Source organism: Aptenodytes forsteri, unplaced genomic scaffold (genome assembly GCF_000699145.1).
Source record: "Aptenodytes forsteri isolate BGI_AS27 unplaced genomic scaffold, ASM69914v1 Scaffold107, whole genome shotgun sequence".
In the NCBI taxonomy this organism is placed as follows: domain Eukaryota; kingdom Metazoa; phylum Chordata; class Aves; order Sphenisciformes; family Spheniscidae; genus Aptenodytes; species Aptenodytes forsteri.
Window position 1 is genome coordinate 153470 of NW_008794118.1, and position 17457 is coordinate 170926.

Consider the following 17457-nt stretch of genomic DNA (forward strand, 5'->3'; position numbering starts at 1 on the left):
ATTTTTTCCTTTTGATTTATCACTATCCCACTGAAGAATACTCCATTTTAGGTGAACAGTGAAAGTATGTCTACCCGTTTAGCGAGTTGTAGGTAACCCACTGGAAATTACTGAACATGAACAATAAGATAAATCAGTCAAATGAGAAAATACTTGCATTTTCAAGGAAGCTGTTTAGAGCTTACTGGATGACAATTACAAGTAATGCATTCCACCCTTCCAAATAGTGTAAACACACACAAAAAAAGTCGCTAACTTACTTGCAAAAATTATGGTTCTTTCACCGAAATATTCAAGATAAGCTCTTCACTTTTTCCACTTGTGATGAGGGTTTTGCATCTTACCTTTGCAGAAGCCCCAGCTGAAGCACACAGAAGCTTTTTTTCCTTTGGCAGTCATTATTCTCAGGTGTTACTACTTTCTCCATCAGTAAGTTGTATAAAGTCAACATCCAGTTCCTCACTGCAGAAATTGTGTCTTCATTGCTAGGTTTGAACCTAAATAAGATAATTCAATATTAGTTAACGCTGTAAAGGCTGGGATGCTTTCCCTTTTGAAAACCTCAGAAGGAAGGAAAAAAAAAATAAAGTTGTAGTGTGTTCAAGCTAGGAGTATAAGTTAAGAGTTATTTATGCAACCCAATGCTATTTCTTTGACTTACAAGAATATTTTAAGTTCCTCTTCCGTAGTTTTTGTTTTTAAGCAAATGAATAGAAATACTACTGAAATCCAGATTTTTTTGGACAGGAGCTGAACTAGTCATAGTCCTAAATTTGAAGCACTCCGTATGGTACAGGAAATAAAGCAACTTCAGAGAACAATCCAGTGTTATCAAGGGGAGAGACAAGATAGTCCAATGCAATTTTCTAATGTTTTAATCCAATGCTGCAATGTCTTAAACATCACCAGAATTGTCATACTCCTAATAAATATTTATATAGTGTATGTGTGTGCAATATCTTTTAAAGACAGAACTTTGGAGGAAACAATATTCTTCAGTTATTTTTCTCAGTGCTTCCACAATGATCTTTTTAATATAGATTGATTACATTAGGAAAAAGTAGAGCAGATAATGAATGCAACTATTTTGATTTGCTTGTAAAGTAGCTCATATCTAATGTTCTCCAGGAACATATGTTGCAGTGCTTGTGTAAGAAATATTAAAAAAGGTTTATTTATTTATTGTTAAAGAGTCTAGGCAGTAGTAACTTAAGAACCCTAAGTTTGCACTGAATTAATTTGTCATCTATGGCCATTTTTTAATGTAAACCTTGAGAAACTTCCACAGTTACTTTGGGTTATGAGTAAATGAAGGAGAAGAAGGTTTTAAGAGCCTAATTTCATGATTTGCAGCTCTTCCTTCTGTATGTCATCCAATTACAATTACTTTAGTGATGTTTTCTATTGCCTGTCTTCAGATGACTGATAAAAGGCTGATACCACGAAGCCGACATTCTGTTTTCTTGTGACAAGATAAAAAGCATGAATTCACATCATATTCAAATATACTGATCCCAGTATGGCTCAGAGAAGTGAATGGAGTCTTACACAGGCATAAAATGAACTCTTATTTGTTCTATTAGCTCAGCAATTCCAGGCAACGGAGGATCAATTTAGATTAAGTACGTTTATACAATGGAAGGTGTTTTTAAAATACGGGGGGGGACGGACACCAAACCCAAACCAACCACATGGGCCTATTGCACAGAGAATGGGAGATTTGATTCAGTTGTGTATATGATAATATTTAGTAGAATTACAGTTACTTTTGAAGTTAAAACAACATATCCTTGCATTTACAGTGGCTTTATTTGCAGATTGTAGTCCTCTTTCTTGAAAGGGCATCACAGCAAGGTAAGATTAAAGACAAACTTTATAAAACACCATTTTGTGGTATTAACTGTAGAAAAAAGAGGAACTTTTCCCTTCAATCCTTGTCAAGGCTGCTGTAAGAACTTCAGTGCTAAATGCTCAGGTTACACATAATCCTCCAGCTGCGAGGCGACAATCAGCACCAAAATCTCTAGAAAAGCTTTCAGCTCTCAACAGGTGCCTCACCATTGTGTTCAGGTTTAAATCAAAATCTGGCAGAGTGAATGTCCCACCTCCTGCCACCCCTCCCCTTTGAAACAACTCTTATTACAGCTCCTATCAGAGCAGCTCCACTCTCATTTTCTCCAAAAAGACGAAACACGACTTTCACTCTTTTGTTTGAGTGCTTTTTTCCATTATCTTTCTTCATCTGTCTGACTGAGAGATCTGAAGGCAGGAAGTGGAATTTATTTGTTGTGTATTATGAGTCTACTGCTTCTCTCCTGACTGCTGAAAACAGGAGCAAATCCTTTGAGAGCCATATAATTATATTGACAAAATCAGAAAGTCTTTCCCTTTCTCTAGGCAGTTTCAGAAATGACAGTCCAGAAAAACCTCAGAAGTACACCAGTCTGTAACATTAACATTGCATCTGTATTAAAGTGTGAATTAGAGATCTGAATTTCTCTGTAATATCGTGCATTATAAGATTTCCTATAACCCATAAATATTCTTTAGATTAAAATTTGTTTCTGTCCTTTAGAACATCTTCACAAGGCAGGAACAGCAAAGTGTTTCTTACAATTCCGACTTCAGCAGTAAGTACAAACACTGTTAGAACGCTTCTCAGAAGTTTTCTTTTTTCCAATGTAGAGGCACGCTCTACCCAGAAGGAATATTTATTAGGAAGAATTCCCTCCTTACTAGCCAGTCAAGCTTTTCTGATCCAGTAACAAATACTTTTTGGCAAAATAAGCAATTTAGAACCCTGCAATACTCAAGGGTGGCTGACTGCCTAGTGAATTAATAATTTATAAAGAAGAAAAAGAAAATGGTTATGAGAGATATCAAAAGATGTAGTAAAACATGATGGCACTTAAAAGAATAAAAAATCTTGACGTTTGATCTGACTTGTTTCCATATGGAGACAAGATTGATAACACAAACCAGACATTTCTTTGGTGCAATTCAGTTTATAAAGTCAAGTTTCCACAACACAATAAGAAAACAGCAAGTAGATTAATCATGCATGATTTCCAGTTTTGCTTTCTGCTCTGCATCTTGCAGAGTTCTTTTGCCGTTACCTTTCTGGGCCATGCTCATGACTGCTCCCTCCCGGTTTTTTGCTGCTTTCTGGTTTCTTTCCACCTCCTGTGGACAGATCCTAGCAGTTCACACCCTGCCCCTGGGAATCAGTCCCCAGGGAACTCAGGTCCCAAGATTCACGGCTGATTAACTGTAATTTATATCTATGCAAAAAACCCATGCTGCAGGATATCGTACCTTCCACATGCAACTGAAGCTGTAGCCATACACTACCTATCATAGCAGCCATTATCTCACGGTCATAACATGGAAATAGCTCCCAGTTATGCTGCAATTTCCTGTCATTCCTTTAGGATGGGTATAAGAAATAATTAATGTCCTGTCTTGAAGCTGGTACCTAAAATAATGGCAATCTTCAAAGTCAGTACACTGTGAACACGGCCTTACCCAAAGCAAAAAAAGACAGAGAGGTCTGCTTGGAACAAGGGGCAGCTTTGGTAAAGCAGATTTTGAGAAGAGGCGCAGATGAGACAAATCGGTCTGAGAATATTAAAACAGAAGACAAGAACAGAGAATAAAATCGACGTCACTGACAGTTTGCCATTGGCAGGAATAAGCTTCTGTATTGAAGGAAGTAAATTCATATAACTGCAGCACATCTAGTTTTCATAACTCTGTTCAGTAGAATTCAGAAGATACAGTTCTACTAAGTAGCAGAATTAAACTTTTTCTTATTAAAAAAATCAAAACAAAAATTCAAAGTCTCAAGTTTTCATAGATCAAAATTGACTCAAACAAAAGTGGCATAAACACTTAAATGTAAACAGCATATTCTCTTTAATTGCCTTAGTGCAACTAGTATCACTTTCAAGAGGAAAGCCTGGAGTCTTTCATTCTAGAAACGGCTAGAATCATCACAGACTTCTTCATATTTTTTTTTCTCCACATTATTTTAAAGCTAGTAAATTCATTGAAGCTGATCTCCTCCTATAACATCCACAGGTTTCCACAAAGCAGCAAATTTGTACTGAAAAGAAAATCTTCACCTAAATGCTTCCAAACCACTTTCCCAGAGAGAGGTTTAGTGAGTAACTTGACCTGGTTGCAGGATGACACAAAGAGATTGCCCTGCCTACTTACTTCATTAGGCAGGTAATAAGCAGGACACACACAAAGCCAAAGACAGGATTTTGACTCCCAGCCATCCTAGATTTCATGCCAATTACAAAGACTGGTGGACAACCTGAAGTCATCAGTACGTTATATGTTTCACTGGAAAATATTAATCTTTTTTAGGGATTCACACTGACTGTAGCAAAAACCCTATACAGGAAGATGAAATTCCCTCTGCTGAATTATTTTGCTATCAACAGCTTAGGATTCACTAGGAGCCTTAAGTACAAGCCAAGATCTAATTGTAATAAAAAGACAGGTCTCTGATCCAAATTACTTACAATCTAAACAAGATTGAAAATAGCAGGGAAACCCTGAACAAGTATTGATCACTATAAACAGAAATAATCTCAGGAAACCAGAAGCCTATTGCTGTTGACTTTTCGGGCAAGTGAAAGAAAAAAAGTCAGATTTATTTTGGGGTGCTTCTAAGGAGCCTCTCCAAAACGTGAAGGAAGCAAAAATGAGAACACAAAGGTACTTTATCCGGAAATGCATTGAACAAGTGACAGAGTCATGTCTCAGCACTGAAAGAGGGGCAAAATAATAAGGAAAAGACATTAGAAATAAAGACATCAGAAAGAAAAAGGAAGAAATCAGGAAGCATCTAGATAGGGAAAGAAGTGGACAAAGGAGAAAAGGAAGTTTAAGGAGTGAACTGAAAGTGGTGCAAGGATTGCTGGACTTTAGATCTGCGGTTCTGCTAGTTCACAGAACTTCAGCTGTTTTGCTGAGGAGAGAGCAGAAGTGATAGATGCAGCCCAGTGCAGGATAATCCTAAAGTCGGAGAACATACGCTTTCAGTTTAATCCAACTGCAGAGTTCTGGCAAACATGCTGCATTTATACAGGCAAATACATCAACTTTAATTTTCTAGCAGCTGTGCTGCCCTTTAATTTCTTATACCCTGAAGTGTACACTTGTACCCCTTTCGCTTACCTCTAAAAAGCAGATCACTTAGAACAGCCCAGCCTTTCTATCTGAAGCCAACTAACAGCTCTTGCCCACTGGAATTTTCTTTGAGATGTACTGTTATTTTCCACTTGTTCTGCCCATTTTCTTCTTAATCAAACGCACATTGAAGTGTCTTCCTAGGAAGGCTGAGCCATACCAGCAGGAACCAAGACTCTCTAGTTCTGCTGGCAAGCTTCTCCCTAGGAACCCCATATTATCCCAGATCCAGAAAGCCTCCTCTCTTTCACGATTCAAGCTTCTCCTCCCAGACCCACCAGCTCTCCCAGCTCTGCCCTAACACCTCCACGCATTTCAGCATTAACTCTACTCAGTGTATCAGAGCTGACTACCATCAGAAACAGTAAAAGACCACCACTAATTGCACTTTTCCTTCCAGCCCTCAGCTGAGGATTTTACTCGCACACCTCAGGTCACTGCTCTGGAGCTCCCTCCAGTAAAGCCAAGCTGCCAGGCCTCTTTACAGAGTTCAGCAGGAGGCAATATCTGCACCTCTCCCCCCAAACCCAATCAGGCCTTCACACCAATTAAGCTTATTGACACCAGATTTTATACATTCCTTCACAATGACGGCACCTGCTTTCTTAAAGCAAACAAACCTTTTAATGTGGGAGCGCGGCACAAGGTCCCAAAAGGTAAAGCAGTCAGCTCTGGCACAGCAGCCCAGTCCCCTTGAAGCCATAGGGGAGAAAAGGATGTTGCAGTAATGCTGTAAAAAAGGAGAAAGCATTAATTTTACACCTGTTGTTGTTTTCTTTCCCTAGCAGCTGAGGGACAGGAGGAGCTGCATGGAGGTGAGGGGTGCAGAACTGGGAACCTGCGTTTTAAGGCCACTGGGGGCAGGAGAAGGGCATTTGCCTGGGGCAGCAAATGCAGAGGAGGGTGAAAACAGCTCCCCTCCCTGTCCCTTGCTCCATGGCCCCTCTCGCTGCCCACCCCCAGCCCTGTCTGCTGCTGCAAGGGGGTAGGGAGGACCGTCCCACAGGGGATGGGAAGGGAAAATCCCCCCGGAGTGGTTTAAAAGAGGAGCCTGGGCTCCCCACAACCACCACCACCACACACAAATGAGCCGAGAGGCAACGCTGCCTGCTTCCTGTGCCTCAGGTTTCCATTTTACAGATGCCGCTAGTAATACCTCGCTGTGGCAAAGCTCTTCTGTAAGCATGAACTGGCTGGTGGTAGTTCTGATTATGGAGGCATTTCCCAAGGCCAGCCTCTTGTACAAATGCATTTATCCTCTAGATTACACAGGAGCAAGCTGCTGTACATACACTGCAGGCACCTGTGAATCATACCTGCAGAAAGCTATTACCTGCAGGCCTGTTTTTTTGTTGGTGGGTTTGTTTGTTTGTTTGTTTGTTTTTACAACTGCTGAACCTACAAAAACTCCACTGACATGAATGGGTGCAGAAGCTCAGCACCCCTGAACACCGGAGTGCACGTAAAACTGAGCCAGCTCCTCATTAGTTAAAAAGCAGATGTCCCCTGGCAGTGTCCCACGGACTCATCAATACAAGTGATATCTGTGGAGCACAGACCGATCTTGCATCTGAGGCACATCTTGCGAATGCACCACATTTCTGCCCACCTCCGGCACACGGAGGAAATTCATCTGGCGGAGAGCGTCGGAAATGGTCTTTGTGCAGCACGTCAAACAGGCTTCCAGTATTGCTTCACTGAGACATAAATTTCAATCTTGTTTGTTCAGAAATGACTACTGCCTGGTGTTGCCAAGAAAACCCGGCTCTCTGAAACATACAAGCTCTAATTATTTATTAAGATATTTTTTGGCTCCTCTCAAGCTTTGTATTTTGTTTTCAATTATCAGACTGAGCACTGGTTGGCTGTATACTGAACTAGACTATGACCCCTGATTCACTCTTCCACCAATTCTCTTCATATCTCTTAATTGTCTTGATATAGCCAGACTTCTGCATGGTAATTAATGTTACTGTGAACTTGGACACTGGAAATCCTAAAAATGATTAGGTTTCTGAAGGGCTGAATGAACCAGTACCTGCAAATGTAATGGTATGTAGTGGTCTGAGCACAGAACTTTAAACTGTGAACCACTGACTGGGTCTACCTATTCCACCTCTGTCCTTCCCTTTGCAGCAGAAGGAGAATCTATCTCTTTATTTACCTACCTCCTAAGTTAGGAGAATAAATCTTGAATGTGACATAAGTGCTAACACTGTAATTAGCAGGAAAGACTTTCCCTGTTCATCTCAACATATTCAACAACAGATGCCTATCACTTTAAAAAGACCAATCAAAATTTAAAAACATATATTCTGGGCAGAATATTTTTAAAACAGAAAGTATTCAAGATGGAGTTGTCTTGACAGTGCCTGCTGTAGAAAGACTCAGGCCAGCTCATTTTGTTTTAAAAATGTAAATGGAAAGCTTGTAGGACTTGCTTTTGTATTTTTCTGTTATAAAATAAAAAAAAAAAATCTGTTATAAACAAAGAGATAAAAAGTGTTTTCTTAGTGCTGGTAAATTAAGACATCATTTGTAATGCCCATGAGGGGGAAACTTGGGATTTACTGCTTTTGGATCCAAAGTGTCATGGAGCATTAAGAAGAATCCTGCAAAGCTGCCTGACCTCAGGCTTTGTGGAATTCCCTGTCCCACAGCACAAGGAGGCTACAGCCCCGCTTCTGCCTTGTAGTAGTATCTTGAAAATAGATCCCACAGGATTTTGGCCCACAGAGGGTGGAAAGGTGGCTGCTGTGTTGATCAGCTAATCTCTAGTTATTGTACAGTGAAACATTAATTTATGCAGAAGAGGAGAAAGGCAAAGATAATTGCCAAAGCAAATCAGGATGAACGTTTTGTGTAAAATACACAGACAGATCACATATAGAGAAGTACAAACCTGAAGCTTTCACACAATTTCCAAGGTAAATTCCAACAACCTTCTGGGAAAAACAGAAAATAGGCCATCATGTTCCTGTTGCAAAAGTGAAATTGTCAGAGTTTTGCTCCAAACGTTTAACATCATCAGGATTTATTTTCTCTGTGTTGTGAGACTGTAGATGCAGGCTGTAAGACAATAAATATTCCACAACAGGAAAAAGAAATAGTCCATAACATCCTATTCCAAGAGAAAGATATTTCAAAATTCAGGCTTATTTCAGTTTTACTTTAAAAATAAAATATAAAGAGAATCTGGATATTTTATAAATACATATGTTGGAGCCAGGCTAAAAACGTTGATTTTCTTGTTCTTCAGACTTTCAGTTTCAAGCAAACAACTAAACAGCACTTGCATATGCCACAAGTGTCAGCCTTTCTTTCAAAGCTTAACAAGAACGGAGTTGGATCTCATCCATCATTTTCCAAGAGATTAGAGCCCTAAATCCCAGCATCACATCTTGTAGAGGTACTGATATAATATAAAACCAAAATTTTCCATCCATAAAGACATTAACACCCAGCTCTGCCAAAACATCGACCTTCTCAGTTGAGGAGTGTTAAATGATGCATGAGCATAGTTCTATACTCAGCCAGGTACATGAAATAAAATTATAAAATGTTTTAAGGTCATCCTAGGAAAATGATAGCAGACATGACTGGAAAGTACAGACTGATTCATTGAGAAATTATCAATTAATTTTTAATCTTTTCATGAACATTATGGAAAGAGCTGTCTGCAGAATTAGTCAGGATAATTTGTCACCATAAGAACCTGTGTTGCTATTTTATGTTGCTACTGAACAGCAGACGAGCAAGTCTGCAGGACCAAAACTTTTAAGACAACTGGTCTCTCAGCCACCCCTCTGATTATATGGTAGTGATTTTTGACAACTGAAAACCGGCAATTACCATGCCAACTACCTGTAAAGGAAAAAAAATATTTGTGATTTGGGCAAATAATTAGTCACATGAAGAATATTTTTAATTTTATAACTTGACTACCTACATCAAGAGTAGGTAAAACCAGAGACAGTAATTCAAATGTTGTTTGATTTTTAGAAAATATTCAACAGTTCTAAGGTTTCATCTTTAAAGTAGTAATAACATCTACTGGTTTACAAAGTGTACGCATGCGATTCGTGATACATTTCAGATAGAAACAGTTATATAAGGGCCAGGTCTTGAGGAAACAAATGAGTTACAGAATTGATCATTTGCCAGTTCCTCAGGGTTCAAGCCCTAGGTGAAATGGGAGCATAAATATGTTACGATATAAATTTTCTGGTGGTGTATATGAAATGACTTTAGTGATCACGGAACAGTTTCTGGTGAATGATTCGTTATACATTTCAGATAGAAACAGTTATATAAGGGCCAGGTCTTGAGGAAACAAATGAGTTACAGAATTGATCATTTGCCAGTTCCTCAGGGTTCAAGCCCTAGGTGAAATGGGAGCATAAATATGTTACGATATAAATTTTCTGGTGGTGTATATGAAATGACTTTAGTGATCACGGAACAGTTTCTGGTGAACAGGTCCCTGCTGTACAAAACTATACTGTTGGCTCTGAATGTCCTTTCTGCTAACACTCTTGGCAGAGAAAGCGAGGACTCACTGATAAGAAGGGACTCTTACCTCCAGAGGTGGTCCTCAGGTCAGAGTTGAGGAACGTTGGCTGGATAGCACGGTGAGCATGCGCTGCCGCTGCTGCCTAGAGTATGTTTATCTGTTTCTTCCATGAGCACCTAATGCTCCATGACGTAATTAGGACCAAGAGTATAGCTATATACAAAAAGAACCAAATACTTCATCAATGACAACAACATCAAGAACTACATTACTAAGAAATAAAACATTCTTGAACCTCAGGAGAAGAATTAGAATGGAAATAAACCCTCAGACATGAATTTTTAATTACCCGATATTAGGAAAGAACATTTCCTTTGGGGGAGTTTTTCTGAAACTAGCAACTGTCATATTTCTTGCACCTTTTTCCCAGTACTGGAGGCAGAGTGCCAGCCTAGATGAACAAAGACAATTCATATGCCATTGCCAAAACTCACACGCACCTGTAAGAAGCTTACACCTAGAGATCATTCTTAAGTTTCTGTCAAACTTATTGGAGCAGCAGAAAGGAAATGCAGTCGCTAAGCAATTGCAAATCCCATTTAATCCAGAAAGACAGAACAACAAACCCAAGTTCTTTTTAATCAACGGCTGAGCCATCCAGCGTGACCATCTGAGTGCCATGAAAGCAACAGGAGTTGCAGGGCTCAGAAGCAGAACCCATACTAGGGGCGTCTCCCCCCTCAGCAGTGACGATGCTTATGGCATAACGGGATTGCACAGGTAGCCGTCGGGACATTACTTGGAGATTGCCACTTTATTAACAGCAACGGTGGATGAGGAATGAACTGCATGGCCCTCAGGCCCTTGGGAAAAAAGTGTCCTGGTAGCTAGAAAACAATTTTCTTGCTTTTCACATCTGATGCGAGGTCACTGAGACAAAATATACATAACTGTAGAAATTTGTATGTCTTTTAAGTCATCTGTAGAAACTCTAAACTGAAATTTTTATGATTTTTAAGTATGTGCAATATTGCTTCTCTCTTTTTCTCCTTCACTGAGCAGAAACTAACACACCGCTGTGTCAATTAAGGTCAGGCTTATCTGAACAGTCTCTGAACTACTAATTCTTCTCTCTCCCAAATGTGAAATCCAAACCTGTTGAAACTGGCCTCTCTTTCCACAAAACAGGATGTGAAATGAGGGCCGATAGCCCTGAAAGTAATGAGAAAAATCAAAAAAAGTTTGCTTTTGTAATGGTGTTAACAGTCTAAATATCATGACAGATTTTTAATATATCAAATAGTCATGGAATATTACAAGATAATATAAATCAGGGACATAAAAATTCAAAAATTTATATTTGTGTCAAATGTTGTACTTGTATACAACTTATATATGTATATACATATACAAATATAGCGTGTTCGTGTGTGTATCAGGAACCAGTTATATCCACCTGCATACAGTCTAAATATCATGACAGATTTTTAATATATCAAATAGTCATGGAATATTACAAGATAATATAAATCAGGGACATAAAAATTCAAAAATTTATATTTGTGTCAAATGTTGTACTTGTATACAACTTATATATGTATATACATATACAAATATAGCGTGTTCGTGTGTGTATCAGGAACCAGTTATATCCACCTGCATATATGTGAGCTAAGTATTTTCTTTGCTTAAAACCCTTTGTGCATAAAAATAACCAGCTGTCAGGTCCTTAGAGGAGACTGCCACAAAAGGATAGTATTTAACAAAAATATTCTCATCATAGAGGCATCAACGTATATCAGGGCCCAACTATGCAAATAATTATTAGATATGTAGTCGGCCTTTGATCATTGCTTTTAGAATTTGACTGTAAAGTTAATTTATGCTGAAACAGTTTGGTATACCATACTTATCATTGTCATTAAAATGCAAAAAAATCAACATATGGTACATACCTTATGTTTATGTGAATGAAAAGGCTAACAGAGTGTCTATTTATAATTTTCTATGCCTGTATCACCTTGCACATTCTTCTGTTCCAGTGTTTGCTACTTGAGGAACAGAACAAATGTTTATTAAGTCACTTTCAAAGAAGTACATGAGTACGCTTACAAATACAGTGCTGTTTGTACATCACATGCATACAAGCTTCTGCATGTATTTAGAATATACATATGTGAAAACATATACAGTGACGGTTTCAGACACACACATTGCTCTCAAGTCATTTCATGCGTACAGCTAAAAAACTCAGAACGGCTGCAGTACCGGGGTGCTGCCTGCTACCTGTGCGGCCCAACCTTGATACATTTTGCACATTTCCTGTATGTTTCCAGGACGTTCCTATTGAAAACAAACAAACACAAGTAGCCGACAGGACCCTTAAAATGAGATGACCAGTATTTTTAACTATTTAAACACGTGCTATTCTGCACTTCAGACAATTCATCAGTTAACTTTTGCATACCATCATGGTACTTTGTGATCAAATTGTGTAAATACTTTTAACAATATTTCTGTTGTGGATTTCTGAGTTATGCGGACTGTTTACATCTGTGCAATACTAGCTTTCCTTCAGAGGGACAGTCTACATGTCTCTTAAAGGGAATGCCTGTGGTCTTATGGAAAATCAGACATCACAGACAAGCAAAGACACAACTGTTTTGGACATAGAACATGAAGTGATGATTAATCTTTTCCCTGTGCATTCTTGTCAAATGCTTACTTCACCTCTCACTTTATTCAGTTCTCAAAAGCCATCTGGCCTACAGTTCTTTTTTTTGGGGTGGTTTTTTTTTATATGTTGACTAATTTTTGTTGGTCATGAAGAAAAGCTGAAACCAATGATGATGTGACTGTACCAGGTGCCTGCTATTGCATCATGCTAGACATTATCTTGCAAAACAGTCAAATGCTTATTTTGGCTGAAGTTTTTTTTTTTTCCAGAGCAGGACTGGATATTCTTACACACACACACACACGTATTATTTTCTATTCTACTCCACAGAGTGCCATGAAATTAAAGAGAATGATGCTTAATAAACAGACAAATGCATTCTCCAGAAAATGTAAATGTCAGCCTTTCACTTGTACCTTCGTGTATGAAAATCATGTAAGGAATTCCCTAATTCTGTACATAATATACATAGTCCTCAGTCTACATAAACTGCTCATTGATATAATCAGATATCTTGCATAATGACAGGCACAAGCATGGTTCAAGGTAGGGAGGAATAAATGGGTAATATTACGTCAAAGAAAAACCCAGCCCTTACAAAAAAGACTGACTTGAAGCTCTTAAGCACACTAAGCCATCTGGCCAAAGATGAGAAGTGCTGCTTTTCAGGAAAAGCAACACTTTGCTTTGATATATGGATTTGTCCCAGAGTTAAAATTTTATTCATTACGCAGATGTTGAGTTAAATCATTACAAATAAACAAGCCCACTTCCCTATCTGGGCATTCTTCTACCAAATAAAAAATGGTTTTCTTTGTCTCAGGTGAAATCCCTCCAAAGCGACATGCCCAGATAACAGTGTTTACTTGAATGATTTTACCATACAGTTATGTTGTTTTACATTCACAGCTCAGCTAAGACACAGCAAGATCCAAGATCATTCTGTTACCATTGGACTATGATGTTGGACAAGGCACTTGCAGAGGACACTTGATCTAAACAGGGCACTACATCTTGATTATCTCAGCCATCTCTCTCACGGTGTGATGGATCATCTCTGTCTTTCCTTTTTGGCTACGCAGGGAACGTAGACAAACAGATACCTAATTTTTGTCTGAAACTCAGGCTAAGTGGCTGATCCCTTTTTAAATTGGCTGCTGGGAGTAGGAAGAGCAGCCCTTTTCTGAAAAAAGGTTAAAAAGGATCAGCGGGAATTACATTCAAAGTGCCAGGGACCTTTTGTTTGCAAATAAAAGCCCTTGGTCTTTTCTTTTTTGAGACCTCCAATATGTTTGTATGTTTGTGTTGCACATTTTCATTAAATTCTAAGTCAATGCTTCTGCTTCTGGGCTATATAGAAGTTGAGACACCCTTTTTGTTCTTTTGTTCTTCTTCACAACAGTCAACTAAGTGATTAAATTATGCCCAAGCCCACACATTTTTGTAAGCTGGTAGTTTTTGATATTAACTGTCACAGTACGTACACTGCTTTTATAGCATTATTTTTACATACTCTCTTGAAATTAAATGTCTCTTTGGTTCTAAATCATTAATTAAACTATTAGGACTATTAAACACCTTTACTGAAGGCAGCTTTCAAAGGACTCTGCAGTGACAGTATAATGTTTCACTGTGAAATTTGGGACTGTGGAGCCATGACAGACACTGTTACATAGTAAGTTTGAACCTAAATGGCAATCCAGGACAGATAAAAATAAATCCTTCCTCTACCTTTCTTCACCTTCTTTCCCCCCTTTTCTTATTTTTCAGGTTTATAATGACTTGCATCATACATAAAACCATACTATTCCACTTCCTCGCAAATGTTACTGGATTTGTACTATACCGCTATTAGAAGAGAGACATTGATTTCAGGACTTTCCAAACACTGTGTAAAATGAGAAAGTAGCCCAAACTCTGTGAAAGTAATTCCTAAACAAAGAATAAATGAATAAAATTAAAATACATGTAGCAAAAAGCACTATTATAAAAATTACAGATTTACAGCACCAGTTCGTGATCAAAGGTTTCTAAGCTGGTATTGCATAAAAGCTCGGCTATGTTGTTGAAGAACATTACAGCTCTTCTATTGTTCTCAAACACAGCACAGGTCAAAGAAGAAGCATAACAAATCAATTAATGTCCTACCTGCCTCCTTCACTAATTAGAGACTCAGTCTCTCTCTCTCTCTCTCTGCTCTTGATATTTGAAACTTCTCAGAAGGTGAAGATTAAAGTAGCAGCTCTCAAACTTTTCCAGAGGGTTTCCTTTTTAAGCCTTACCTTCCCTGACAAGTATGGATTCAGTTGAGGTGAAAGAGCATTAGGAAATTTTTCCATCTCTGCTGCTTTTATTTATTTTTATTCACCCCTATGAACACAATCTGTATAAACACTTCTACAAAGGAATCTCCTTATTATCTTTCCTCCATTTCCAGTTCTAAAAATATTCAGATAATCCAGAATATTAAAACTAATTATTCATGTTCCTCCATGTTCCAGGAAATATGGCCACAGTACACATGTAACAAATGTCCCATCAGTATCTCTGGTTTCATAATCATCTTTCAGATATAAACCAGCATTGCCTTTCTTTTTTTCCCATAAGAGAAATTCTTCAGTGAATGTGTCTGAATTCACACGTGACCTTTTAGATACGTTTTCTACTCTCCCTCTGGGTCACTCCACTCTGAACAGGTAGCACTATTATGTCCTATCATTGTTATTTGTCTTCCTATACTTTCCCTACCTTCCGGTCTCACTTAGGAAACCAGGACAAATTAACCCTTACCATAAGTACGGCGCTGGAGGCTGCACACCTGATCATGTGGAGGGGAGCAGCCGCGTGGTGCACAGCCTCCTCCACCTATGCAAGCAGTGGCTGGTCCCAGCCCTGTTTGTTAGAAGCTGCCTGTTTCAGTCCCGCGGACTGAGCTGCAGCTTCCTTCTCCATGCTCCCCTGCCCATTATATAAGACAGCAGACCAAGCGGAATCTTAGATCTCGAAATCCGGACACATACCAAAACTGAGTATGAGCTTCAAATCTCACTCATCATCTGAATACAGCACATGCAACCATTTCTATCCAACTTGTTCTAAGAATACCAAGACTACGGTCTAGCAAAACTTTTAAATGTTTCTCTTTCCTTTTACTCTCCCTTTGTTTCAGGCATGTGGATCATCCACCAGCACTAGCCAAGCAATGAAATAGCGCAATCAGCAAATTTTAGACACAGTGTGCCCTCAAAACCATCAATTTCCCTGCTGCCTGTACAAATGCAGCTGAGGAAGAAAGATAGCAAGCAGTAGCGGTCAGGTCTGGACATCAAATATTGAAAATAATATTATCTACTTTGAGATATACCCACAGAATTGCCCTCCTCCATCTTCACACACATTCTTGTCTCTATTTTATTGATTGGAACCATGGATACTTTTATAAGATATATATTTATATATATTTAATAATTTATTTAATAATAATAATTTAATAGTTTATTTAAAAATAAACTACACAAATAAATGTGCTGGTCCTGAGCAGACTTTGCTACAAAGAGCCTTTTTATAGCTTGTGCATAACGCAAGCAAATCAACAATTTGCAAAAGTAGTTCAGGTAAGTATAGAAAGATAATATTGGGGTTCTTGATTAATCGATACTTAAGCAAAAAATTAGAAGAAAAACAACAGCACTGATCCTCATCCAAGAATGAATAGTTTCCAAAAAGATTCTGCTTTGGCCCAGAATGTAGAGAATGTACCTAAAAATGGCTTCAAGTAAAAAGATTCTGCTTTGGCCCAGAACGTAGAGAATGTACCTAAAAATGGCTTCAAGCTTCATAAGAAAGGAAGGGGCTTTGGATGTTGATCCAATGGCCAAATGAGAGAGAGGAAGCTCAGCTGCTGAATGAACATTACAGAAGAGAAGGCAACAACAGTCATCCTTAGAAGTCCGTGAACACTTTGTGCAGTTTTGTCTCTGCCTAGAGACAAGCAAGAGTGTTTATGCACCTGATTTAGCGGCTTCATTCCCTAGCCTGTGTCAATACAGCTTGCATACTGAATCAAAAGGCCTGCTTTGTGACTTCAGTATTACAGCGACATTTTAGGGAGCAAAATGCGTAAGAAGAGAGTATTGCAAGGCAGTCTTGCGTGACCCTCTCTCTCCCCCCACCACCTTTGCCCCTCATATGTTTCACTCTTTGTTAACTACAGTGTTCCTCTTTGTAACAAACAACAACATGGTTCCTCAAAATGTTCTACAAGAAAAGAAGGTATATGAAAACGAAATGTATTTGCTAAAATCTAAAGTTGCCACACATGTGAGATGTCATCACATGGACCAGACTACTACTCATCTCTTTCCAGGCTAGAATGTGAAAACATGGGCACGCCCATTTCCCTTGAACACATCTTTCATGCCAAGAGAATCATCAGTCACTAACAGCTGATTTCATAAGCTCCATGAAAAGGTTACTTGTCTTTTCTTAAAATCAAAACCCAGTCATTTTCTTTAATATATGTTGCCAACATTAGAGCACAGGGATCTAATCCAATCTAATTATCAAACGTGCAGGGTTTTGTTTCCATTACACAACTTTTCTGTGTGTAATATAAGAATTTGTTCCTTGTTGATACAGCTTCTTGGACAAGCACAGAATTTGCATATGTACACACAATCCAATGCAACACAGGACTGAACCCTGCACACGCATGTATTGCACACGAGTAAGGGCTTCTCTGCACATGAAAACTGTTCTGGAGTGCTGCAGAGAATGATTACACCTAAGTAAATGCCTGCATATACAAACCCGAGACAGTAAAGTAGGAGCGCTTTTGCAGGAATTCTGGTTTTGGAAGGGTTAATCCAGAGCTTCACTATTCTTTGAACACAGCACTTAAGAACCATAGCCACAGAGGCTCTGTGCACTTGCAGCATTCACTGAAGCCAGTGGGAGTCATGGCTTCTTCCAGGAGTGAGCCATACACACATAAACTAAGTTAAAATATATTGTTTACATACTGCAAACCTAATAATTCACAGAATCCCTGGCATCGTACTGCAGG

General features: G+C 38.7%; 1 long non-coding RNA gene across 1 annotated transcript in view; it reads right to left on the reverse strand.

Annotated features, from left to right (window-relative positions):
- Positions 1-349: 349 nt before the first annotated feature.
- The window catches only part of LOC103896528, an 82365-nt gene continuing 65257 nt past the window's right edge, over positions 350-17457 (reverse strand). The window contains exons 10-14 of the long non-coding RNA XR_657413.2: positions 9782-9928; positions 8105-8271; positions 6812-6971; positions 5823-5932; positions 350-497 (exon numbers count right to left, since the gene is read on the reverse strand). This is a non-coding gene — a long non-coding RNA (uncharacterized LOC103896528). The remainder of the gene's footprint in view (positions 498-5822; positions 5933-6811; positions 6972-8104; positions 8272-9781; positions 9929-17457) is intronic.